Source organism: Aedes aegypti, chromosome 2 (genome assembly GCF_002204515.2).
Source record: "Aedes aegypti strain LVP_AGWG chromosome 2, AaegL5.0 Primary Assembly, whole genome shotgun sequence".
Lineage (NCBI taxonomy): Eukaryota > Metazoa > Arthropoda > Insecta > Diptera > Culicidae > Aedes > Aedes aegypti.
The window spans coordinates 211,475,153-211,502,761 of NC_035108.1; the positions used below are offsets into that span (position 1 = coordinate 211,475,153).

Here is a 27,609-nt window from a genome sequence, read left to right on the forward strand (position 1 = left end):
AGATATAACTACAAAGTACGAGGAAAGGGACGGACCTGGGATTGAACATGATGAACATGATGAAGCAAAAGCGGTAGGCGTTAGACCACTAGCCCCGTTTAGTTTGAAGCTGAGTGCTTACATATTCGAAACTTCCATTTTTGCATTGTTTTGCCAGACCCAAATGTACTTTATGAGCAAGGAAATCAAAAAATCAACCGTGATAATCCTGAACAGAAATCAATATTGGTTTCAATTCAAATTTGAACCACTTGTTAAATCAAATTTTAAATTGATTCATATTGCGAGCTTAAACTCAAAGTTTAAAAAAAAAATAAATAAATCAGGGATAAGTCAGTTAAAATTAAATTTAAAACAAATGATAAGAAATTTCTTAGATAGTTTTATAGAAAATTAAAACTACTCTTATACATATTATTATCAAAAAAAAAAAAATATGTTCACAAAATCTAATCATGCCAAATTTATTTGTATTCAAACTTATATCACCCCAATAAAAATCACGTATTTCAAAGCAAATCAGTAACTTTCCAATGTTATCAAACAAGTTTTTACCATAAACGGCTCAATAAAACATGGTCCACCAAGTTTTGACATCAACGATAGTGTGCAGTTATTTAAGCATGCAGGGTTCTTGCACCGCCACTTATTATGCTTGATGACGAAAAAAGGATCTGCCCTGAACGAACGCAGCCACGCAAGGGAATTTGTCGGACAAGGCGAGATCCGTATTGGTCACTCAAGGAGTCACTCAGATTACCCATACCCATATGAGCATGAGCATTGGACTGGACAGAAACGTAGCGGAGAGATCGAGAGAAGTCAGTTGTCCACTACCACTGCTCGCGATCGGTCACCGGAGGGCGAACCTCCTTACGATATTTGTGTTGTGTGTTTATGAGTAACGATTAAATGTTATTTAGGTTAAATAAAGTGCCTTTTTGTAAGTTGTGTTTCTTGTAAAAGGTGTGTTGTGCGAATAAATGAGTAGAAGGAACCTATGGCGAAGAATAGCTGCCCGGGAAGGCCCTTGCATGCGCGAAACAACTCTGGCCGTATAAACCAATCACCAACCCAAGAAGGTCAACTGAGGAACGAATTTTGAAGGTATCCCAAAAATGCTTGTGGTTCTGATGACATGTACTCCAAGTTATTCTTGGGTAAATTTAAATGGTCGTTGAACTCAAATCTTATTAGAATATAGTTATATAAGTTCGTATGGGTATTTTGTTCCTCATCCTCCAAAAGATCACTGATTACGCTTGTAGGTCTATAGACAGTAGGGTGCGGCTTATTTTTCGAAAGTTCTCGAAACCAAAAATTCGTGTGCTCTTTTAAAATCAAATAAAATAAAATGGGAAACCTCAAATTTTGAGCCAAAAATATTGAGATTTAGAGGTGGCGCAAGCGATATGAAGGTGAATTTTCAAGTTTTATAATATAACCTTTAGTGAAGTCTTCGTAACTCTGTTATTTTACAATCAATTTTGAAGCTCTTAGCATTATTTTCTTCAAAATTAAATTTATAAAATGTTTGTGCAACATCAAATTTGTCTAAAATGAAAACTTGTCTTAATTAAAAGTAGTTTTCGTCAATTTTTTCCTCTATTTACTCAAAAAATCACTGTTGTTTGACCAGAACTTCATGAATAGATAACCGATTCTAAATCTATTTTACATGCTTTTGAAGCAAATTTAGTTATTTTTGAACAATAAGTACAACAAACTAATTCAAACAAAGTTTTGACTTAGTTATTTATCAAAAACTGCACAAAAACATGAATTTTCAACGATATATAGTAAAAACGATGTATAGTAATTATATTTTTAACTTTTTTGTCAGTTGAACGTCATTACTTAGGCTGAAACAGGGTTTTCTCATTTGTTAAACCTTCAGAATGGTCTTAAGAGCCATTTTTCATATATTTAATAAAAAAAAAATATCATTTTTTTAATATATGCACTATTTAACTCGTAGGTGAAACAAGATGCTTTATAATATTCAGTTAATCAGAAAAAAATTAATTTCCTGAAAAAAAATCAAAATTTCGAAAAATCTCAACTTTTTATTGAAAAATCACGTTTTTCAGTAGTTTTTGTTAATAAAAACTAAGTCAAAATTATTTTGAATTTAATTAAGTGTATACACAGTTTTTGTTCATCATTCCACGGTGTCGTCGGCAAACCCTGTTTGTTCCATTGCCGAAGCAACTGAAAATCGTGCAACATCGAGGTCCGTACATCGTTCTATCTCGGTGTACTATCAAAACGTCAGAGGATAGCGCAATCATTTTGTCATTAGGTGACTTTAACCTCCCTAATTTGCAATTATTATTATTATTTATTAAGGAGGTTTTAACTTCAAAGTCATTCGCCTCCAGCTAATTGGCAATGGGTTTTGAACGACGACATAAATGGTTATATTCCAACGAACAAGAACAATGTCTCATTGAATCCTTGTTCTCATCTGGCTTACGACAAGTCAACAATGTAATGAATACGCGCGGTACACGTTTTGATCTTGTGTTCGTAAGTCTACCAGAGTTTTTGGATTTGACAGAACCTCCTGTACCAATTTTACCTATTGACACTCATCGCATGCCGCCTGTTTTACTATTTGACGTGAGCGACGAGAATTCGATCGAGTATGAAAGCCGTGACGACGATCTCAGATACGATTTTACCACCTGTGACTTCAACCAACTAAAAGAAGCATTTGCACATACCGATTGGAACTCGCAAGGCGCTAATGTAGATGAATCAGTTTCGTTATTTTACGATAAGATTTTTGCAGTATGCAATTCTTCTGTCCCTATCAAACGAAGGGTCGTCAACTCTATGTTCAACAAACCATGGTGGGCCTCTGAACTGCGTCATTTTCGAAACGTGCTTCGAAAGGCTCGTCACCGTTTTTTTCTCACCAAATCTGAAAACGACAGAATCAATCTACGTGAAGTGGAAATATTCTACAAAACATTACTGCTATCGACTTATGGAGCTTACTTGACCAAGGTTCAGGACAATGTTAAGCAAAATCCATCTCGTTTCTGAGATTTCATCAAAAAGCAAAAATCATCTGCTCGCGTTCCTAACAATGTAATTTACCACGATCTTCATGCAAGCTCAAACGTGGAAGCCGCCAATCTTTTCGCCTCGTTTTTTGAAAGTGTGTTCAGTAAGGTCTCTCCCGTATGGCGTCGTGACAGCTTTGCTCATATTCCGTCGTATAACATCCGCCTTCCTATGATCCAGTTCTCTCCTGAAGAAGTATTGAAAGCCATCGATGATCTTGACATCAAAAAAGGGCCGAGGACAGACGGTATTCCACCGGTGCTCTTGAAAAAATGCTCTGCGGAACTATCGATTCCTATTGCGTATTTGTCCAATCGATCGCTCAGTGAAAGAACGTTTCCAATGTTTTGGAAGACAGCTTTTGTTTCGCCCATCCATAAGTCTGGCAACATGAGTCGCGTTGAAAATTATCGTGGCGTCTCTATTTTGTGCTGTTTAAGCAAAGCTAATGCATGGAGTAGAGTAAAGTGGGGCAAAAGTTCGAGTGGGGTAAGAGTTTCTTTTTAAGATTTCTAGCTCAATTCAAAACAAATCTTATAAATGTCATTGTGGTTCGAATGCTATTCAAGTAAGAGACTTTTACTCCAAATATCATATAAATCGATTGAGATTTGGAAAAGTTATGGCTATTTGTTGTTTTTCGACGTGAATATTGTAATTTTTGGTCAAACTTTCGTTGCATGGAACCAATTGAAGATAAAATCTTTTTCAATATTTTATGTAAGGGCGTTTCTAGGCCTATCATAAGGTTGCTTTGACGTGTATTAGATTTTGCATAAATGCTTGAAAACAATTTTTGGCCCATAGTGGGGCAAAAGTTCGAATCAGCGGGGCAAAAGTTCGACCCATGTATAAAATCACGGAAAAATTTTCAAATTGCCTAAAATCCACATATTATCTTCAAATTTAGTTAAATTTGTCTGATCGTGTGAAAACTGTCACCAAAATTTTACATTTCCACTTAGTTTCGCGAAAAACTGCTAATTTTGAGTACATTACAATTAACCCGATTTTGGGCAATTTTTTGATGAAAATTTAGTGTGTATTTTTCGACAAACTTAAGTTTACGGCTTGTGTAAAGTATGCCTGTCATAAAAGAATCGATATTTAGTGTTTTAGCCAGCGAACTTTTGCCCCACACTAGATTCGAACTCTTGCCCCACCGGTGGGGCAAAAGTTCGAATAAGACAATGAATTTTGAAACTGTTATAACTAAAAATGGGTAAATATTTGGACACAAGTTTGTTCAGCAAAATTATGGCCAATATGTTGAAGGTTCACTGTATGGTATTTGTTTTGTTTAAACTGCTATTGTTTTCCTGTAAACTTTGATTATACCACTAAGGTCGAACTTTTGCCCCACCTTACTCTACTGTATACAATCGCCTCACCTATAATCTGCGACAGTCAACATATTCGTAAACGATCTGTGCTATCTCCTTTCCTCGTTCAAACTTTCGTTCGCCGACGACTTAAAACTTTTCCGAGCCATACGTTCGTTCCACGATTGTGCGGCATTGCAAGAGGATATCAATGTAATGCTAACCTGGTGTAGCAATAACGGTATGCGCGTGAACTGCAAAAAATGCAAGGTTATATCCTTCACCCGTGCAAACTCCCCAATCAACCACCAATATCGCATGAACACCGATATACTGCAGCGAGTAACATCCACATGTGACTTGGGAGTTATCGTTGACGAAAAACTAACGTTCAAGGAACATGTGAAGACAACGAGTGCCAAAGCATTCTCAGTGCTAGGATTTATACGTCGACATGCTGCGGAGTTTACCGATGTATACGCATTGAAAGTGCTATATTGTGCGTTAGTACGTAGCATCTTTGAGTACGCCTCCCCGATATGGTCCCCATATCATGTTATCCGTAAGGTACCGCGGGGCAAGTGGGAACGAAAAAAGCGATAGTTCAAACAAATTGTTCAATCAAATTTTCAAATGTCAATATTTTTCAAATCCAACAACACAATCACGTTTCGGCAACATATTTGCTGGTGTGTGCATGAAACTAATCAAATAATTTCGAAATTGTGAAAACCTTGGAAGAAAGTTTTAGAATGAGCCAATGGACGCATTTACCTCGCTAAGCGGGGCAAGTGGGACACATCCAGTTTCATGCGTCAATCCACATCAGTAAGTCAACCATTACAATAATAGGATTGATAAGTCATAGATTTTTAATTTTAAGTAGATATTTGATGTACATAAGGGATCAACCATAAAATACGTTACGTTTTAGGAAGAAACCCTTTATTTAATAGTATGTCACCTCACAGTCACAGAAAATTCCTCAAAAAAAGCGTAAAGAGGAATTAAACATGTTCAAAATATATCATTTATATGTTGTTTATTAAAATGTAGCACATAAGCAATCAATAATTGACGAAATTATAAATATGTTTTGTTATTATTTATATGCATGGCAGAAAACCACCTTATGGGATGGAATTGTTTTCCACCACTACTTAATTTGGTAGAAATAACAAATAAAGTTCAAATAACATAGAAAAGCAATCGTTTTCATGATGCATTTCAAATTTCAGCTGTGTGTTTGTTCAATTTTGAAGTCGTATTTCAAAAATAAAAAAATAATTAAAAATTAAAGAATAATAACACTTTTCTTCTCCCTCTTATGCAATTACGTAATTTGAGGTTGATCTTTTTTGATAAAAATCATTTGTTTGAATGTTTTAGTGCTACTCTCTAGCAAAATGTATGAAACGTGTACGAAAAGTTTTGATTCTGGTTTTTGTTTTGATAGGTCCCACTTACCCCAGGTACAAATACATTTTGGGGTAAGATAGACCATCGAAAATTTCATATGAAATGAAAACAAAATACTGGTTTATCGTTAGCAGCTTGTAATAATACTAAAAATTATAGCTTACTGATGGAAATTCGATTTAAAACACATTTATTTTTTGGGAGTCAATGTAAGACATGAAACGTGTCAAAATTTGTCATGCAAGTTGAAAATGGCGCTGAACTGAAATAGCTTGCGCCACCTCTAAATCTCAATATTTTCGGTTAGAAATCGGAGGTTTCTTATTTTATGTGATTTAAATTCAGAAGAGCACACGAGTTTTTGGTTTTGAGAACTTTCGAAAAATAAGTCGCACCCTAACAGGCATGTACTCAAAAAAGGTCTTGTATCATCAGAAGTGTTGTTTATAAATCTTCGAGAGATCAGTAGTTCCGCTTATAGGTCTGAAAACCTAAACTCAAAGAAATTTCAAGATAAGCTTCAATGTTCGTCTCCGTATGTGCTCTCTGATACTGTTTCCAGGCGCTAAGACTAGCAACGCGTAGCGTTTCACTCTCTATACGGCCAAGTGAACAAAGCAAAGAATCAACTCATATTACATTAGATGGAAATGTGTAGGAGAAATGAACAAACGTTAGGGGGGTCTGTAGCCTTGAGGTTACGCTTTCGCTTCATAAGCGGAAGGTCATGGGTTCGATGGGTTCGAGCCCCTCCACAAAAAAACCCGTCCAGCCACCAGAAGACGCCTCACGGAGGACCGTGCTTTGGGGAGCACATCCTTCCTCCGTCAGTATCAGATGGTGACCCTCTTCGCAGGCAGCTAGCCTCACTAACAACAGAGCTCTCTCGTACCTGCTCGGTGTGAGAGTAAAAGAGTAGGAGAGACTGAAAATAAGATGTAAATGTAGAGATAAGTTGAAAATAGATCTGTATCGGTAAAGAAGAAGCTACAGATCAACTGATTCCGGCACAGTAGTGGCCACGAGCACAGAGCGCCTTACAAAAAAAATGAACAAACGTTACTGGCCTTCTGAGGAATTCGTTCGTCGATTTTGTAAAAAAAAAACGGTCTAAATTTGGAGTTTTGCACAAAGAAGATGGATTTTTTTTATTTTGTACATGGTTTTCAAAAGTTTATCAATACTGGCTTGACGGTCTTTCAAGTATTTAGGATTCCTTTTTATCAATTTGAGCATGATTGACTGATCCGTTGGAAAGATGTTCCCTTTTTTTAATTTCTTTATTAGTATCATTCCAAACATTACATTCATTATTTCTTATATCTAGGTGTTCTGTGTTATTAGACAACACTATCATCCTAGTTTGGTAAAACAAATCTAACAAGGGAAGGTCACGATGGTGTTACACGGGGTTTTCAACCGGACTATTTTTGTTAGATTGTACATGTCGAAATATGTAAAACCCCATAGCCTTTCGGGTGATGGACAAGTGGTGTAGCCAGGAGGGGCTCTAAAAGGGGCAAATTTGTACGTATATTATATTACTAAGCTAATTGGAAATTTGACAAAAATATTTTTCTAGAATTTAATGTGATGGTAGAGAACAGAATTGACATTAATGTATGTTTAAAATGTATTTTTTCCATGCCATAGGCGTAATCAGGATGGGAATCTTGTTGGTATACTATTCTAATAAAACCAAATTTGTTTTGGTGTCCATGTTCCATGTTAGTTACGCCAATGGCATAAAAATACATTAAAAACATACATTAATGTCAATTCTGTTCATTACTATCGTAATAAATGCTGAAAAAATGTTTTTGATTAATTTTCAATTGACTCAATAATATTATATTCGTACAAAACCGACCCTTTCAGAGCCCCTCCTGGCTACACCACTGGTCCATCACCCGAAAGGCTTTAGGGTTTTTCATATTTCGACATGTACAATCTAACAAAAATAGTCCGGTTGAAAACCCCGTGTAACACCATCGTGACCTTCCCTTGTAAGATTTTATTAACATTTTGTTAACAACATATTACATTTCATTTGCCGTAGCAGTTCAGATTTTTTTACAGGTGAGTTAATTTCAACTGCTTATAAGAGAAAAAAAAAACGCTTTGAATATACCTAACCTAACTTAACCTAAACATATAACGCATTAATCGTGGCAATATAAGATTGTAACGATTTTTGCCTGAAATTATTGATTATTTTATTTGACATTTGTTCCAATGTTTCAACATTGGATATTCTATGTAACTCATTGGTACTATACCAGGGAGGAAGCCTCAGAATCATTTTCAAAATTTTATTTTGAATTCTCTGCACAGCTTTCTTCCTGGTATTACAACAGCTAGTCCATATTGGTACATAGCTGGCCTGAAAATTTGTTTGAATATCAAAAGCTTGTTCTTAAGACAAAGTTTTGATTTTCTATTAATAAGGGGATAGAGACATTTTACATATTTGTTACATTTGGCTTGAATTCCCTCAATGTGATTTTTGAAAGTTAAATTCTTATCTAGCATGAGCCCTAGATACTTAACTTCATCTGACCAATTTATTGGAACCCCTCTCATCGTGACAACATGTCTACTTGAAGGTTTCAAATAAAGAGCTTTTGGTTTATGTGGGAATATTATTAGTTGAGTTTTGGAAGCATTAGGAGAAATCTTCCATTTATGCAAGTATGAAGAAAAAATATCCAAACTTTTTTGCAATCGACTACAGATGACACGTAGACTTCGTCCTTTGGCGGAGAGGCCTGTGTCATCCGCAAACAAAGAGAAGAGCAAGACCAGTAGAGTAGCCTTCAGATTTGTTGGAACGGATCAAATTTGTTACACGTAAAAGTTGATGAGTGGTCGAATGTCCATGGCGGAATCCGAACTGTTCATTGGCAAAAATTGAATTTTCGTTGATGTGGGCCATCATTCTGTTCAAAATAACCTTTTCAAAAAGTTTACTGATTGAAGAAAGCAAACTGATTGGACGATAGCTAGAAGCTTCTGCAGGATTTTTGTCTGGTTTTAAAATTGGAACAACCTTAGCATTTTTCCATTTGTCAGGAAAATATGCTAATTGAAAACATTTGTTAAATATATCAACTAAAAATGATAAGCTACTTTCTGGAAGTTTCTTGATGAGGATGTAGAAAATTCCATCATCGCCAGGAGCTTTCATATTTTTGAATTTTTTAATAATAGTTCTCACTTCTTCCAAATCAGTCTCCCAGGCATTTTCGAAAACGTTCTCTTGATTGAAAATATTTTCGAACTCCTGAGTAACTTGATTTTCAATTGGACTAGTAAGTCCTAAATTAAAATTGTGCGCACTTTCTAACTGCATAGCAAGTTTTTGAGCTTTTTCGCAATTAGTTAGTAATAATTTGTTTTCCTCTTTCAATCCCGGTATTGGCTTCTGAGGTTTTTTCAAGATTTTAGATAATTTCCAAAAGGGCTTAGAGCCGGGGTCCAATTGAGAAATTTTATTTTCAAAATTTTTGTTTCTTAAATCTGCAAAACGTTTTTTGATTTCTTTCTGCAAATCCTGCCATATAATTTTCATAGCAGGATCACGAGTGCGTTGAAATTGCCTTCTCCTCACGTTTTTGAGACGGATCAAGAGTTTAAGATCATCGTCTATAATCACGGATTCAAATTTTACTTCACATTTTGGAATTGCAATGCTCCTGGCTTCAACAATGTAATTTGTTAAAGTTTCAAGAGCATTGTCAATATCAAGTTTAGTTTCTAAAGAAATGTTAACATCAAGAATAGAGTCAACATACGTTTCATATATATTCCAGTCAGCTCGTAAATAATTGAAAGTGGAGCTGATAGGATTGAGAATCGCTTCATGCGATATTTGAAATGTAACAGGGACATGATCAGAATCAAAATCAGCATGAGTAACTAATTGGCTACAAAGATGACTAGAGTCGGTTAAGACCAAGTCAATCGTAGATGGATTTCTAGAAGAGGAAAAACATGTAGGGCTATCAGGGTATTGAATTGAGAAATATCCTGAAGAGCACTCATCAAACAAAATTCTGCCGTTGGAATTACTTTGGGAATTATTCCATGACCGATGTTTGGCGTTAAAGTCACCAATGACAAAAAATATTTGACTTATTGCGAGTCAATTTTCGCAAGTCAGTTTGGAGCAAATTAACTTGCTGTCCAAAGCATTGAAAAGGCAAATAGGCATCTATGAAAGTATATTTACCAAACTGTGTTTCAACAGAAACACCTAAAGTTTCAAAAACTTTAGTTTCAAATGATGAAAACAGTTGATGTTTTATACGCCTATGCATGATGATTGCAACTCCCCCACATGCCCCATCAAGTCGATCATTACGATAAACAAAAAAGTTAGGATCTTTTTTAAGTTTGGATCCAGGTTTTAAATAAGTTTCGGTAATAACTGCTATATGCACGTTATTTGCTGTAAGAAAATTAAACAGCTCGTCCTCTTTACCATTCAGAGAACGAGCATTCCAATTTAAAATATTTAAATTATTATTTAGATCCATTAGAAAAACGTAATCCAATAACAATTTGATTTGTAAATTTTACACCTACTTGGACTGTTTCAGTCATAGTGGTGGCTTTGAACATTGCATCAATCATTAGATTCAATTGTTCAGTTAGAAAATTAAAATCAGAGGCAGACATATCATCTGATGATTTCCCATTGGAATTTTCGGTAGACGAAGAAGTATGGTAGGAGTTACCTGTGGCGGTAGGGATTTTTCCATTTGATTTGAAACAAGTAGAATGGGTACTCATGGAACGAATAGGGGAAGCGTTCAAATTACCTGCTACGATATCGGCAAAGGATTTACCGTGGGTAGATACATTCGAAATTGAAAGATTCGAACGGCTACCCGACGGATTAAAATTTGTTTGTGAATGAGCATGATTATGATCTTCCTGGTGGGTATGATTCCTAATCAAGCGATCGTTAACTGAAAAATGAGCATTGTTCGATACTCTACCAGGCAAATTCCGGAAATGACCGTTATCGTAACGGATATTATCCTTCATCTGCCTGGCACGAGCCTCAACGACTCTTTTGCGTGAAATGCATTCCCAAAAGTTAGCTTTGTGAGGGCCCTTACAATTGGCGCATTCAAACTTTCTGGTATCTTCTTTCACAGGACAGTCGTCCTTAGCGTGAGAAGAACCTCCGCAAATCATGCATTCAGCATCCATGCGACAATTTTTTGTACCATGACCCCACTTTTGGCACCGACGGCACTGAGTGGGGTTCTGGTAATTTCCTCCAGGTTTCTGGAAATGTTCCCACGTCACACGGACATCGAACATAAGTTTTGCTTTTTCTAAAGCTTTAATATTATTTAGTTCTTTTTTGTTAAAGTGAACTAAATAATATTCTTGAGAAATCCCTTTCCGAACAATGCCAGATTGGGTTCTCTTTTTCATAATGATTACTTGGACTGGGGAAAATCCAAGTAAATCATTTATTCCATTTTTGATCTCTTTAGGTGACTTATAGTCACTTGAGAGACCTTTCAAGACAACTTTGAACAAACGTTCAGTTTTATCATCATAAGTGAAAAATTTGTGCTTCTTCTCTTCAAGATGTCTGAGAAGAAGTTCGCGATCTTTAAGAGTTTCCGTCAAAACGCGACAGTCTCCTTTCTTTGCGATTTGGAAGGAAACCTTGATTCCACTAATGGAGTTCAAGATCTCTTGCCAAAATCCACCAAATTCGGAACAACTGACCACGATAGGTGGCACTCTTTGCTTCCTCACTTGAATCAAAGAGCCTGGGCTAGAGGCTGCTTCGATTTGGTGTTCGGAAAATTTGTCTAGAGCATCGAACTGATTGCTCATTTCGATACAATTATTCATTTCTTCCTTGGAAGAAACTTCGCATTCCGGGGAAGCGTCCTTTCTTCCATTCTTGCCACGTGTAGTGACAGTTTTAAAAACCACTTTTTTGGAAGGAAGTAGTGAATTCAGAGATTCACCCTTCCTTTTGTTAGTTGTTGATACCATGTTTAGTTAATAAACGAGAAAGACGTGACCTTCGAGAGGTTTTTTCCCTAGACGGTGTCCAAGAAGGATTACCACCGCTAGCTTTCGCCAACGGGTCCAACGAAAAATCGAAGGCACGGGTCCAAACAAGGATCGTAAAGGGATCAATAGTAGAAAACATAGTACTGAAAAGTACTGTTTAAGTAGCACTGAAAAGTACCGTCTTTAGGTAGTTTTTAAGAAAACTTCCAAGAGCAGAGAGAATTCGTGTACGCACAGCACGAAGGTACGATGCGCACTGGAAAGATGTTCCATTTTTGACCTCCTCTTTTCATAGCACAACTATAAAAAAATAATCTAGTTTGAAATATAGCGAATCAAGCAATATTGGCTGATAAATCAAACCCATAAAAGGATTATTGGTGCAAGTTGAACGGGTGCAAAGATAAGAACAAGATTTCAAAAACTGATAATAGGTGTTTCTTTTCTAAATTATTTTCTTCTTTTTCATCATTGTAGCAAACCAGTTGATCGTGATTTTTTCCATTTACCAGAGTCCCCTCTCTACGCACCGAGGGAAAAGGAGGGGACATGTTTTGTTTTCTTTAAATTTTTATAGATGTTCTTAAGAATTCATGTATATGTTAAATTACGTCATGACAAACCTCTTGAATAATTCTTCGAGTTCAATTAAAAATCAGATTCCTGTGGAATTTGCAAAAAAAAAGAGAAACTCAACAATTTTTTGTCAAGCATCTGTTAAGTTATCTTGAAATTATTTCTTCTGGGAATTCTTCAAAGAATTTGTAATTGAATCTGATGAGATATAACTTCAGTTTTAAGCCAGGATTTCTTTCTGGGATTCCATTTAAGTTTGCACAATGTAATTTTCTTAAGATTGTACAAGAGAATTAGAAAACGTAATTTCCAATATTTGAATTCAGAAATCATTCTTAAGAGTAGCTCAAATTTCTCCATAGAGACCTTAGCAATATACAGGGACAGAAGAGAAAAGTTAAGATATATTTTTAGGACATCATCTAATAATTCCTTCGAGCATTATTTTTATACTTATGATATATCTGTGAATATTACTGAGAACACTACCAAACATAAATCTGAAAAAATCCTAAGGAAATATCTCAAGATATTACTTAACCATGTTCTATAAATTTTCGCAAGGAATATTCTTACGAAAAAATGCTAGATAAATCCTTTTAAGACTTCCTGGAGAAATTATTTGAGTATTTTTAGAAGAGATTCAGAAACTTTTGGATAGATGCTTCAGGAACTCTTGAGAAAAAGTATATATTAATCTCTGAATAAAACTCTAGATGAATCTTTTAAATTATTAAAAGAGAATGCTAAGAAATACTTCTGAGAAAATAATTGTTAGGATTGATTGATTTGCTTATCCATAGACATTACTGTTAGGAGTTTCAAAAGAATCGTTAGTGCAGTTCTTTTTGAAGCTCTGTCAGAATTTCGGTGGTCTAACAGTAATATTTGGTTCTTAGAGTAGTTATTGAAATTGAACCCTCTACTTGCAGCTTTATTTCTTACCACGAAAAAAATATTCAAATAACGATAACTTTTTTGTTCCCCATTATTTTTGCTACAATCTTTATAAGTTCTCAAAAGACTCTTCCAGTTCAAGAATTCGTATCGATATTGATCATCAGGAATCTGGTTTTGAAGATATTTCGATGATCCTTGGGGGACCGACCTTCTTCGTATAAACAGTCTTTGGTGATTAATTTGTTTGACGTCAAATTATCAAAGAAAAAATAAATAATATGTGGGCTATACAATGTCAGTTAACTAAGAGCTACTCTGAGAAAAATCATACGAATAGATTGAGTATTCTTTAAGAATTACTGAAAATTACTAGGTATATGAGTTTTTTTTTAAGATTTCAAGTTCCTTATTTGGCCAGCGTGGTACCAGTAACATAAATGCTCATAACTCAAAGACGGCTGCAGCAAATTGCTATTTTTCATAACATACTCTCAATAATGCATAGGGTAATTCACGCTGAGACCAGCCACTTTTTTGGCATATTGTTGGAAAACTTTGCTTGGCTGTATTCTGACGTTATCCAGAGCAAAGATTTCACAGTCTTCTGGACAAGTATATAGAATCTTAAGCCGAATGCTCAGGGTTACTATTTAGGAAAAAAAACTCTTACCGAATTTTGATTTATATAACGAAAACGTTGGAATTGTTTTATTCAAAATAGATTGGCTCGTGGCTTAAAAAGGTTGGGCATGCCGGGCCTAGAGGTATGCTGAGTATATTTCCTTGAGGATTTCAGGAGGAAATTTTCGACTGAAGCATGAGGAGATGCAGAGGCAAACACGGTCTCCAAGTAGCAAAGGTTACACACTAAAAATCATTCCCCCAATCCCACCTGACTGCAAGGACGTGGCCGGCGGCGTTATTGACCCTGTATAAATAGAGGCACTGAATTATGCACCCTGAAGGAGATTATGGCCAATCCCAGCCAAGCTTCTAGTTGATTCTTTGTGCATTTTCACTGACTTCGGTCAATCACGGAATAGCAACCATTTATATGTGTAGTCAGTCTAAGCTAAAATAAGCTAAGATGAGGACAAAAAATCACAAAGCGGGAAGGAGGGTTCTGAAAATTCGTAAAACATGACCACATGGTTTATGAACAGCCCCTTACAGTGCTACAAATGATTGCTCATGCAGTGACTATCATTTCATGCGCAAATAATTGAAATCATTCAAGCGAATCGGTAATAACAACTGGGTGGACTGTGATTCCACGACGAACATCAATTGTTCGTTTGGAAAATGAGTTGATACAATATTCCTAAGTGCAATGATTTTGCTCCGTAGCATCAGAACATTTCTAATCATCATCCTAGAGCACTAGTCTGCAAACTCCATCGTAACAACGCTTCATTTAACTGATGCGATTTTACCTTCGCTTGCACAGCTAACCCATGAGAACCACATCCCGAACATCACTGGGGAAGACTAATTGGACAAATTGCGTTGGAAAAAGACAAATTAAAACAAACTGTGCTCGGTAAAAACGGACCCCTCGTGCTAATTAATTGTACCAGTAAACTGAATTCGATCTGTAACCATTCCAGTATAATTGTTCTCGTAGATCCACTCCCCGTGTTGTAAAATGCTACTCGACGAGGACGGGGAAAATTCATTTTGTGCTGTTCGGTTGCTTGATGGCTGTCAAGTTTGGCCACAGTTATCCACGTAGGGGAAAATAGTGTATAACGAATCGAATGCCGGTTTACAATGTATCCCAAGTAGATAATCTTCGTTTTCTGACACATTGTAGCTTTCTTTTTATCATCAGTAGAATGTTTCTAACGACATTTGTGAAAATGTCGCATCATACTTTCAACACAAATAGCCATTATAAGGTGTATTGTGAAAAAGACACATTGTAGGAAAATCTGAAACGATGCGTTCTGAAACCATTTCCCCTAATTAACGGGTAAACGACGGAAGAACGAAGAACGGAATTTCCAAGTTTCATTAGATCGGGGGTCATGCCAACCGCAGTTTATGTAGATTGGAACGACAAGTTTGAAGCACATTTCTCTTTACCGCAATGACTTTTCCTGGTATTGTTAAGTAGCTTCTGCTGGCACGCGTTGAACTCAGTAGAATTAAAAAAAAAAAAACGAAGATTAAATGATAACGAAGTGTATTTTTAATTTGTGTGAAATGAGTTTACAAGTTTGCAAATACTGCCTTGTTCTTGAAAGTAGTCAGGATGGGATTATTAAAAAGAAACATGAATGTTGCTAGTATCCAATCTACGAAGTATACCGTAACTACGCTAACGCTAACGCTAATGAGTTTGCAAGTTTGCAAATACTTCAAACAATTTGAACTTAACCATTTAAACAAAATCAACCAAATAGTGTAATGCGTTTAAGTATTTAACGGTAATCATGGGTTCAAACCAGGGATTGAATCCTGAGAAAATTGAGAGAATCTCTCACGTATCGCTCTCTGTAACTATCATAACATGCTGCACATTATGAGAGACTGTTTATCGTATACTGCTACAAGTTTGATCAGATTGGGGGGATAGTAGTGCATGATAAAACCCCTCTAAACATGCTCCAAGCCTGGGGGACACTGTTGTTATTGGAAGTTCGTGGATTGTTTATCGTGCTAGTAAAGAAAAATACCTATCCCCAACGGTAAACAAGCGAGAAAAATGGATTTTATCATCGCTCTCTCGTTGGGGCTTTCGCTCGCTGCTTCCATTTATCAGACTTGTTACACCTTGCGATACAATGACGATCGTGGACCGCAACAGATAGGATGTTTTTTTTGCTTGCTTTGATCGTGCTTCATTCTCAAATGAGAGCGAATTCTGCAACGCCTGGTTCAAACACAATTCAAGCAGTGCCAGCTGCGAATTAAATGAATTTCAGTTTGGCTCTTCTTGAATGACTCATACATAGTGGATTTTTACATGATCTTCAACAGACCTATACATCATATAAAGCATGTTTCCTCTAAACATTACCACTAAGGGTTAAAATAATCATAGAGGTAAAAGCTTAGCTATTCAGCAAGAGGGTCACGCCGATTGGGCCCAGATAGCCGTAGCGGTAAACGCGCAGCTATTCAGCAAGACCAAGCTGAGGGTCGTGGGTTCGAATCCCACCGGTCGAGGATCTTTTCGGGTTGGAAATTTTCTCGACTTCCCAGGGCATAGAGTATCTTCGTACCTGCCACACGATATACGCATGCAAAAATGGTCATTGGCATAGTAAGCTCTCAGTTAATAACTGTGGAAGTGCTCATAAGAACACTAAGCTGAGAAGCAGGCTCTGTTCCAGTGGGAACGTAACGCCAGAAAGAAGAAGAAGAAGAAGTCACGCCGATCAAGGATCTTTTCGGAATAGCATAGCATAACATTAACATTAACGTGGGTGGTTGTAGTGTACAATGCTCAGATCAATCCGTTTTGTGAAATTTACTGTCATTAAAAAATACATTTTGGAATTAAACGGCTTTTTCTACTTTATAGAAATAAACAAAACTAGCATCACATTGTTCACCTGGCCACGTCCATACAATCGCTGAGCGATGGAAGGAATGTTAGATCAACGCACAATGGTCGGAAAAAATGAAGTTTTTCCAAAACTAATTTTATTGCCTTGGTCGATGAAATATGTAATCCAAGTATGTTATATCGCGTTTTTATTGTTTCAGAAGGAATTATTCGCATATATCGTAACTTTTTTTTACATATATACACTCCCGTGCATAAGTTTGGGTTCACCCCCTAAAAAACATACAAAAGTGTTCTGTCCATATCTCTGTGATTACGCGTCTAATTGAAACTCTCTAAGCCGCATTCGAAAGGCAAAGAGTTATTCTTACTTCGTATGTATTTTTACAAAAACATTTTTTGAATTTTATATACTGAATTTTAACTTAAAATTGTGACATTTATAAAAACATACTGAAAAAACATTTGTAATTTCCTCAGCATTGGATCGATCAAAATTTTAAAACAAGGTGTCATTAGAATCGTAATCTTATATTCTTTGAAGAGCACTCACGAAATTTTTGCGGAAAAATCTGAAAACTATTCAAAATCAATGAAATAGTCATTCAAGTCATCGTGCAAAAGTTTGGGTTCACCCCTCAGTATAGTGTAACGTGCAAAAGTTTGGGTACACCTGCACTTACTTAACACACAAAAAATCTGTGAAATAGCAAACCAATCATGTACGCGCCATTATTTGCGTTTGGAAAAGCTATGAATTATTAAAATCGGTTGAAAAATGGCTGAGATATTGACAAAAATGATTTGCGTGCAGTTCAAGTGAACCCAAACTTTTGCACGATGACTTGAATGACTGTTTCAATGATTTTGAGTAGTTTTCAAATTTTTCCGCAAAAATTAAGAATAACTCTTTTCTTTTCGAATGCGGCTTAGAGAGTTTCAATTAGACGTGTAACCACAGAGATATGGACAGAACACTTTTGTATGTTTTTGAGGGGGTGAACCCAAACTTTTGCACGGGAGTGTTTATATATATTTTTTCATTAGAAATGCATCAAACTTGTCTGAAAACACAAATTTTGTATTTAACCGAGTTTGATAAAAATGTGTATAAAAAGTGGATAAACATGTTTTAAATAAATTTTGTATGAAAAATGTCGTCAAAAATTTTGACGAAAAAATATACATTAAAAAATTGAATTATTCAAATAGCTATAGTTTGAAAATCAGCAAATTTCTGCAAAAACTTTAAACGTTTTTTATAGGATCTAAGGATGTTTTTTATGTGCAATATTCGATATTATGTCGGCATGACGCGACAAGAGTTGTTTTTCATATTCAAAATCATCAGAATTACTAAAGTGTAATATTCAATAACACTAAAACTTCAACTGAATATTGTTTTCATTTTCATGCTCGATAAAAGTGTTGAACCATAAGCTTTCAGATGGTGCATAACTTTGGCATAAAGTTGGCAGATAGTGCATAACTAAAACATACATTTCTTGCTTTATTTAAAACATTTTTAAATGTTTTGATTTTAGCCAATTCAACATCATAAAAGTCAAATAAATTTAAATATTAGTTCAATTTCAACCAAGCATCATAATAATATAAAACAAGAGGTATATTTTAAAATGGTTAAAAACATAAAAATTTCAAAATAGTTTTTGGTAGTTTTGGCCGCCCCTGTATATGGAGCCCGACCATTGTGCAACGTCTTTTTAAGAAGATACGGAGAATATCAGATGGAACATGATTCCAGAAAAAAGGAGAAAAAAATACTTAAAAAAATGTTCGATGAAATTGTTGCAAATTCAATGAATAATGCCTTCGGGAATCCTTTCTATATTTTCAAGTTTGAATTCTGCAAATAACTTCAAAGACATTTGAAAAAATAATCCAAAAATGTTTGTTTTTTTTTTTTCATAACATGAAGTTGCCGATATTATCTTTCGGTTGGTCGGATTTTCTTTCGCGAGTATTTGACAAAACTATATAACTGCTCTGAATCGCAAGTCAGTCCCATCTGCATTTTCATCAAAATTGAGTTCAGTTCAGTTATCAACATTTCTTCCAATGCTCTTTCAGCTGCGCTTATGAGATAATATGATTTGTTCGGAAAAATAGGAAAAAAAACAGCAAATCAAATTGTTCCAAAATGAAAAGAATTCGCATATCAGTCACACTACAGTTTTCCATACCATATCATACAAAATTGAACCGTTTTATGGTCATTTTTATATTTTTCTCGAAAAGATATCGTAGTAAAGAGCAAATTGTGAAAGTTTCATCAAGATTTCAACATGTTCCAATCTTCTGGAATTTTTTGAACGGAAAACGAGTTTGGAAACTTCACAGCCCATTTTCTCATTGCCTTGTTTTGAAAGATGGGATGGACTTGCGATTCACGGCAGTATATGCGGATACATGGTAATAGGCTGCATATCTTTCGAATACAAAATCTTTTGATGATTCATGTTTTATTCCTTAGCATATATACGCACATATATCCCTCCAATTTCGCTTTTGGCCCACGCTCTCCAGAACTTGTTGCACCTGATCAAGCCACCTCGCTTGCTGTTTTCCCCGCCTTCTAGTGCCAACCGGATTCGACGAGAACATCCACTGATGATGCGTCTCCGTATTTCACGACTAACGTTGTTGCTTAGGCTTTCCCCTTTTATTTGAGACCGGTTTGGAAATGTTCTATCGGGGGGTTCTGTACATTTTTTTCAAAACAGTACGATGTCATTTTTTTGTGACTGATTTCTAAATTATGGTCTGCCGTTATACGCATAATTGTCCCATGTTCCAAAATATGCAATCGAGAAAAACGCGTTTAAAGATTTTAACACATTTAGGTCTCGTGTTGACCAGGTATGTGGTAAATTACATTAAAATCTTTACAATAGTATATAGAATAGCGTGTTTTTTAGAGTCAAGAGTTTGTATTACGGGAATAAAGTAAATATAGCTGCGAAATTCAAAGTGGGACTGTTATGCCTAGAAATACGGGGTTTTTAATGAATTTCTACGCATAACAGTCCCACTGATAGTAGTGACCAATTATGTGCTAAGCGTACTGCTGTAGATGACCGTTCATAAGTTTAGATTGTACCGAACGTAAAGGACGCATATCCTCAAGACTATGTTAAGACACTTAATGAAGGCTCAAGTGACATATGCCAAACGGAGCCACGTTTAGGGAAGTGAAGAAATACGATTTCATAGTTTGGGATGGACAGCAAAGTTTTCTGTATGTGTGATAATGAGAAAATGTATGGGTTAGTGCAAGAAAGAGTGGATGAGTAAGTTAGAGAGTTTAAAAGATGTAATAAATTCCTATATCGACTCTTCCAGCTGAAGGTTTGCAGAAACTCGTCTGCGAATTCAAGGTTATTCTGCGGAGTAAATATTTAACTCAAAACTCACGACACAAATCTTCACACGATTTGACATTTCTTTGGACTTTGTTTGCAAAATAATGATATTTGATACATTGCAAATTAAGTTTTAGAACCACCAACATATTTGCTACTTTCACCGAAGAGCCAATTATGCGGAATAACCCAGTATGTGGAGAGGTCATCCAAAACCTTTTGAACTATTCTTCTTTTGACTTGACTTTGACTTCTTCTTGACTTCATCAAGTTTGTTATGTCGTAACCTATCTCAGGACCGCCAATATAATAGCCACTTCCCCTGGGGAAAAGGGTATCTTAAACAACCTGGCATGTTATCAAGTCATCCAAGAAGCTTTGAAGTACCCTTCTTTAGCCTTGATTTGGGAATTTATGAAGCTTGATGTGTCCAGCAAGGTTTTAGAACCGACAGTTTAGAGGCCATTTCCCCCAAGGAACCGGGAATTCGGAACAATCTGATATGTGGTCAAGTTATTCAAATACATTTGAACCACCTTTAGACTTGATTTGCAAATTCATGAAAATTGATATGTCGCAAGCCAGGTTTCAGATTCGCCAAAATAATGGCCACTTCCACCAGTGAACCGGTGTTCGGAATAACCCAACATGTGGCCAAGTCATCCAAAAACGGTCGAACTATTTTTATTTGGACTCGGTTTGCTAAATCATGAAGCCATAAACTCGAAATTAAAATGGTTACTGATTCCTCAAGTGAGATTACTTCAGTACTCCCCGTAATGAATCCAAAATTACGGTGAATTTCTAATCGTTGACCACGGTACCAAAACTAGAAGAATTTTGTGATTGACTTTGAAAATTCAACTGAAATTCATTGAAAAACGTGTGTAAAATAATATTTTGATACTGAAAATTTGAATCAAATTTGACGTCAGGCGCACATGAATGATGAATGCATCCCGATAATGCAAACACATAAAACAGGTTGTGTTCCACATGGGATGTAAAGCCAACGTAAGAAAATGTTCAAAACGATTTTCCCAAACACAAGCTTATTCATAACTGACAACTGAATATTTTGTTCGAGATCAGCGCAGCGAATTGTATAGTGTGACAGTTATGCGTAGAAATAGAGTAGTGGGACAGTTCTGCGTGGAAATTCAACAATGGGACAAATTGACTTGGCTTGCTTTTCATTGAGTTTCCGAACAAAGTTATTTTTTGGTAAGTGTTTTCTAAAACTATACGTAAAAATAAACTGTTTGATGACAAAAAGTCAATATGCACAAAAAGTAACATGGGGCAATTATGCGTATAACGGCAGTGGTTCTTCTTCTTTCTGGCGTTACGTCCCCACTGGGACAGAGCCAGCTTCTCAGCTTAGTGTTCTTATGAGCACTTCCACAGTTATTCACTGAGAGCTAACTATGCCAATGACCATTTTTGCATGTGTATATTGTGTGGCAGGTACGAAGATACTCTATGCCCTGGGAGTCGAGAAAATTTCCAACCCGAAAAGATCCTCGACCAGTGGGATTCGAACCCACGACCCTCAGCTTGGTCTTGCTGAATAGCTGCGCGTTTACCGCTACGGCTATCTGGGCCCCGGCAGTGGTCCACACAGTCATTTTCTTTCATGCTTATTTTGGTAGCCATGAGAAATTTTGCTACGAATAGTTAACCAACAAATAAAAAGGACTTAGCATTATGCCATTTTTAATCCAATTATTTAATCCAAATTTTAATCCAAGTAAATACGATCAATACGGTTCACAAATGCTCACTATTGTACATTACTACAACTCGAAGAAGCTGTCGATCATATGCTTAGGAGTTCTCCGAAACCGTAACACGATTCCAAGCAACTTGAAAAGCGAAATGCACGGTTTCACTGGTTTGTTCCCCGTATTTGCTCAAACTACTTCCTGTGATTTTACAAAACTCCGGGATATGATAGCGCAATATATGGAACTTCGAGCTATTGCAAAATCGTCGGCCAAACTCTTTTGAAAACAACTTTTATGTACCTGATCAAATTAATCAAGCGCCTGAAATACATTTTTTCATTAAGAAGAGATAATTTAGAGAATAGTACGATAACTTACAGTTGCTAGCAATCTTAGATCCCCATTCACTTCCCAAACATGCCGATTTTCCAAAAGCTTCTGACAGTTTCGGCTGGTGAATCCATATTTGCTGTGGCGTTGGCAACTGCTGATCCTCCCCTTTGATAAATGAATTAATTTTAAGATCATTTTTATGAATTACAATCTACTACTGCTGATCCTCACCCATTCCTCGGCAGTATTTAGATCAGTGGATTTTACTGTTTTGTAGATAGCATTAACAACTCTTAGCGTTATATGCAAGGATGATTGTGGGCAAAGTTTAACTATTCGTACGTCGGGTGATTTATTGAGCAGTGGCTCGTCAATACAATTGAAGAACTGCTTCGCCAGTTTATGGTCCGAGCTGAGACTTTTCCATTTCGCGGACATCTCGCAGATGTGATCAAGTGTTCATGGATGGCCAGGTTCAACATCTTTACTCGATTTCTTGTACCTTTGTTCCACAATTTCTTTCTGAACTCTGGAAGATATAGATTAATTACAGGGAAACAAAGGCTCGATTTTCGGTTGCTCCAGGTTTTTGTGTACTAGAAGTTTCTTTGACATCTCTAGAAAGGAAAGGCAAGAAAGTTCCTAACTATGGAACACAAAGCGCTCTCGCAGTTGGAACCAAAAGCCAAAAGAATAAATCCAAGACGACTGCATACTCTGCTGGCGGTAAAATACAACCCGATGCACATCTCTATTTCAAAAAATTTTAACATTTTTAAATGTGGTATATTTAAACAATTTTTTTTTTCAAAACTGATTGACCAAAACTTAACGACTTTGAGTAGAAAATTGGATAATTAATTACACAGGTGTTTGATCCTTCGACCTTGACGCTTGCTCCTACGGGGGCCGGCGATGAAAGCAGGATCAAACATGTCGCGCGTCGGTCGAGTGAAAGTGAAAAAGTGGCGTGATCGTTTAGTTATGTTTGATCCTTCGACCTTGACGCTTGCTCCTACGGGGGCCGGCGATGAGGGCAGGATCAAACATGTCGCGCGTCGGTCGAGTGAAAGTGAAAAAGTGGCGTGATCGTTTAGTTATGTTTGATCCTTCGACCTTGACGCTTGCTCCTACGGGGGCCGGCGATGAGGGCAGGATCAAACATGTCGCGCGATCGGTCGGGTAAAGTGAAAAAGTGGCGCGTTCGATTAGTTCTTTTTGATCTTTCGAAAGTTGACACTTGCTCCTGGGCAGTGCAGCAAGAAAGCCCGAGCAGTCGTCAGTTGTTTTCCCTCTCGGGTCGTGCGCCTATTTTCTCTGAGTGCTTTTATATAGCCGATCAAATGAGTGAAGCTGAAAGTGGATTGTTGCTGCTCAAGGATGACGGATCAATTGGTGAGCTCGTTTCATGCTACTATTTCTAATCTATAAAATATGTATGACTGCACCTTTAATCGTTACAACGGTGAGACGTAAATATGATTTTTCAACAAACTATGAAAGGTTCGTCACTGTGAGTGTCGACATAAATTCTGATTCATAAATTATTAATGTCTAATTTTTTTTTTTCTTCAAAACACCTTTTTCTTTTACCTTTATTTTTGTAATTAAAAAAAACTTTGAATGGTTCGACACTACGAGTGTAGACTTGCGAAAGGTTCACTTTATTCAACAAACTTTGAAAGGTTCGTCACGTCAAGTGTCGGCATAATTTTTCTCTGCATAGATATTGTTCATATCAAATGAAAAATAATATTTACATATAAGCATGTTTATATCTCACCAATAATTATTTATCATGGTCTAATCGCTTATCAAAGTGAATCCTGTGACCCAACGATCCTTCCCATTAACAAACATCCCTCCCAGTAACCTTTGTGGAGATGCAGAGGCAAACACGGTCTCCAAATAGCAAAGGTTACACACTAACATTCCTTCCCCCAATCCCACCTGACTGCAAGGACGTGGCCGGCGCCGTTATTGACCATGTATAAATAGAGGCACTGAATTATGCACACTGAAGAAGATTATGGCCAATCCCAGCCGATCTTCTAGTTGATTCTTTGTGCATTTTCACTGACTCCGGTCAATCACGGAATAGCAACCATTGATATGTGTAGTCAGTCTAAGCTAAGCTAAGCTAAGCTAAAATTGGATAATTAATTACACAGTACACGCAAATTATCGAGTTAAACTTACGCATGTACTTTAATAAGAATCATTTCACGATTTTGATGTAAATATTACTAAAAAACGTGAAGTTCTAGTAGCTTAAACAGTCAAGTCTCCTAACTCGATATTAGATTTACCATCGAGTAAAGGAGGTATCGGGTAATGGAACACAAAATCAATGCAAATGCAATATAAGGTACCATAGAAGTAGCCATGTAAACCAACTTTCACAATGGTTCTCTAACTCGATATCGAGATACGAAGTATCGAGTAAAGGAGAGTTGACTGTAACTTCTATTTTTTCAACATTCTCAAAGTTTTCCGAAGACAAGAAATAAAAAGAGTTGGCATCGCATTGTCAGCTATAGGCGACAAAATTACAATATTTTTTTTATCGTCAAATTCCAAATCAAGTTAATCCAAAATTAGCCTCCGAGCTTAGCTTAGCTTAGCTTAGCTTAGACTGACTACACATATCAATGGTTGCTATTCCGTGATTGACCGAAGTCAGTGAAAATGCACAAAGAATCAACTAGAAGTTCGGCTGGGATTGGCCATAATCTTCTTCAGTGTGCATAATTCAGTGCCTCTATTTATACAGGGTCAATAACGGCGCCGGCCACGTCCTTGCAGTCAGGTGGGATTGGGGGAAGGAATGTTAGTGTGTAACCTTTGCTTTTTGGAGACCGTGTTTGCCTCTGCATCTCCACAAAGGTTACTGGGAGGGATGTTTGTTAATGGGGAGGATCGTTGGGTCATAGGATTCACTTTGATAAGCGATTAGACCATGATAAACAATGATTTGTGAGATATATACATGCTTATACGTAAATATAATATTTTCATTTGATATGAACAATTTCTATGTAGAGGAAAATTATGCCGAAGCTTGAGGTGACGAACCATTCAAAGTTTGTTGAACAAATACCTAAATGTAACATTCCTACAGCTGTCAGGACGAAAGCATGTGTTATTATATTTTACTCATTTGAAAAGAAACAAAAAACTCGATTGGTTGGGACATCATAGAACACTCTTATTCTTATGCCGACACTTACAGTGGCGAACCATCCAAAGTTTGTTGAATAAAGTGAACCTTTCGCAAGTCTACACTTGTAGTGTCGAACCATTCAAAGTTTTTTTAATTACAAAAATAAAGGTATATAAGAGGTGTTCTGAAAAAAAAAAATGTTAAACATAAATAAATCATGAATCAGAGTTTGTGTCGACACTCACAGTGACGAACCATCCATAGTTTGTTGAAAAATCATATTTACATCCCACCATTGTAACAATTGAATGTGCAGTCATACATATTTTATAGATTAGAAATAGTAGCATGAAAAGAGCTCACCAATTGATCCGTTATCCTTGACTGAGCAGCCACAATCCACTTTCGGCTTCACTCGTTTGCTCGGCTATAAAAAAGCACTCAGGAAAAAAAAAATAAGCGCGCGACCCAAAAAGAATACCCAGTAAACACACCATCGCAAATGATGAGATAAAAGAGTACAAATGTGGAGGCGACATACGCACATCTTGCATGCAGCCTTATGGCGCATGTACGTATATCGCCTCCACATTTGCACCCTTATGCGCTATCTTACACGATTTTGTGTTTACTGGGTAAAAAAACTGTTCGGGCTTTCTTGACGCACTGCCCAGGAGCAAGCGTCAAGGTCGAAGGATCAAACAGAACTCAGTTAATCCAAAATTAGCCTCCGAGGACACAAACCCGAGAAAACGAAAATGCACACCTAAAGCTTTAAAGGTTTTGAGTGGCCGAATTTTGTTAATGTCTCATTGTACATTGGCGTACTGCACCCAGGATGTAATGTATGTTTAAATCTCAAATTAACCAATGTAGTGTCATTCCATCACATTGTTAAGAATATAGCAATCACTCAGGGTGCCCAAATAAAGTAAATAGAGTTGTTTTAAAAAGCTAACGATAATGGTTTTGACTAGTGATCAATTCCATCCCGAAATTGCTCTTAAGACTTTAAATTGAAATGAATGAGGTCGTGTATATTTTTTGATCGACTCCCACCAAATATAAACGGTATGCTGAAATTGATTTTTATGTAAAATTAAGTTTTTAAATGTTTTTAAGAAAGTGGGGTATGACGTCGGGTAAATCTTCGGGATAAATATTTTCTTGGAACGGAATCCTTCAATAAGGTATTTAGAATTTTTTTGTTTGGATACACCTATACCCCATTTTTTATGTTTTGAATTTGCTTTACATAGATATTCCACGGAATTTCCATACATCCTCTTATATTAATTTTTTTTTTCAATCAACGCCATTTTTTCAATCGGCTGATCAAAGTAGACACAGTAATATGCTCATGTTTGCAACCTCTTTTCAAAAAAATTAATTGTGATAATTGTGAACCTTGATTCATTATAACTACCTAACGAGCAAACACAAATTTAATCTGTAATGAGAAACTTCTCACTTGCCCCACGTGATTAGAAAATTCAATTATTTTTAGGTATACGCCGAAATTATTCTAAAACTTTGTTTTATTTCAGTTTGAAACTGTTATAGAGAAGAACTTATAAATAATACAGAAATTTATTTTCAACCTTTTTCAACTGACAATATTAAACTAAGTTTGCGTCAACAAGATTGTTGATTGAACAAGATTGACGGAGCAATAATTGACAGGTTAACAATCTTATGCTCTGTCATGCAATGATGGTTTAATTAATATAAATTATTTTCAACTACCCCATTTACCCACTTGCCACGCGGTACCTTTCTTTCAAACCTTGCATTGATTCACTATGATTTTTGCTCGGATAGCTGCTAATACATGCGCCAAATTTCGTTTGCTTTGAATTAAGTTGGTTGGAAATACTCATTAGTATTTACTCACTGTAATTAACTCCAATGTCCAGTTGAAATGTCTTTTGATGTTATATACTCAAACGAAATATGCAACATAGTCTACATTAAATACATAAAAAAGATAACAGTAAACATAGTGAATTTCGAATAATAAGTATTGAAATTATAAATTTTTACCCTCTCCTAATTCACGGATTCCTCAAAAACCTGTAAAGATAGAAAAGAGATACATTATTTTGTGATTCTCGCTAATATTGTAATCTTATTATTTGTAATCAAACAT

At 36.2% G+C, this 27,609-nt stretch overlaps 1 protein-coding gene across 5 annotated transcripts in view; it reads right to left on the reverse strand.

Moving 5' to 3' along the window:
• Positions 1 to 27,609, reverse strand: part of LOC23687899 — a 756,337-nt gene that overhangs the window by 500,260 nt on the left and 228,468 nt on the right. For 3 of the 5 annotated variants that reach the window (XM_021843875.1, XM_021843872.1, XM_021843876.1), the window contains exon 4: positions 27,504 to 27,533. The exons of the other annotated variants lie outside the window; for them this stretch is intronic. The gene's annotated coding sequence lies outside the window, so the exon portion shown is untranslated. The remainder of the gene's footprint in view (positions 1 to 27,503; positions 27,534 to 27,609) is intronic. 5 annotated transcript variants of the gene reach the window in all.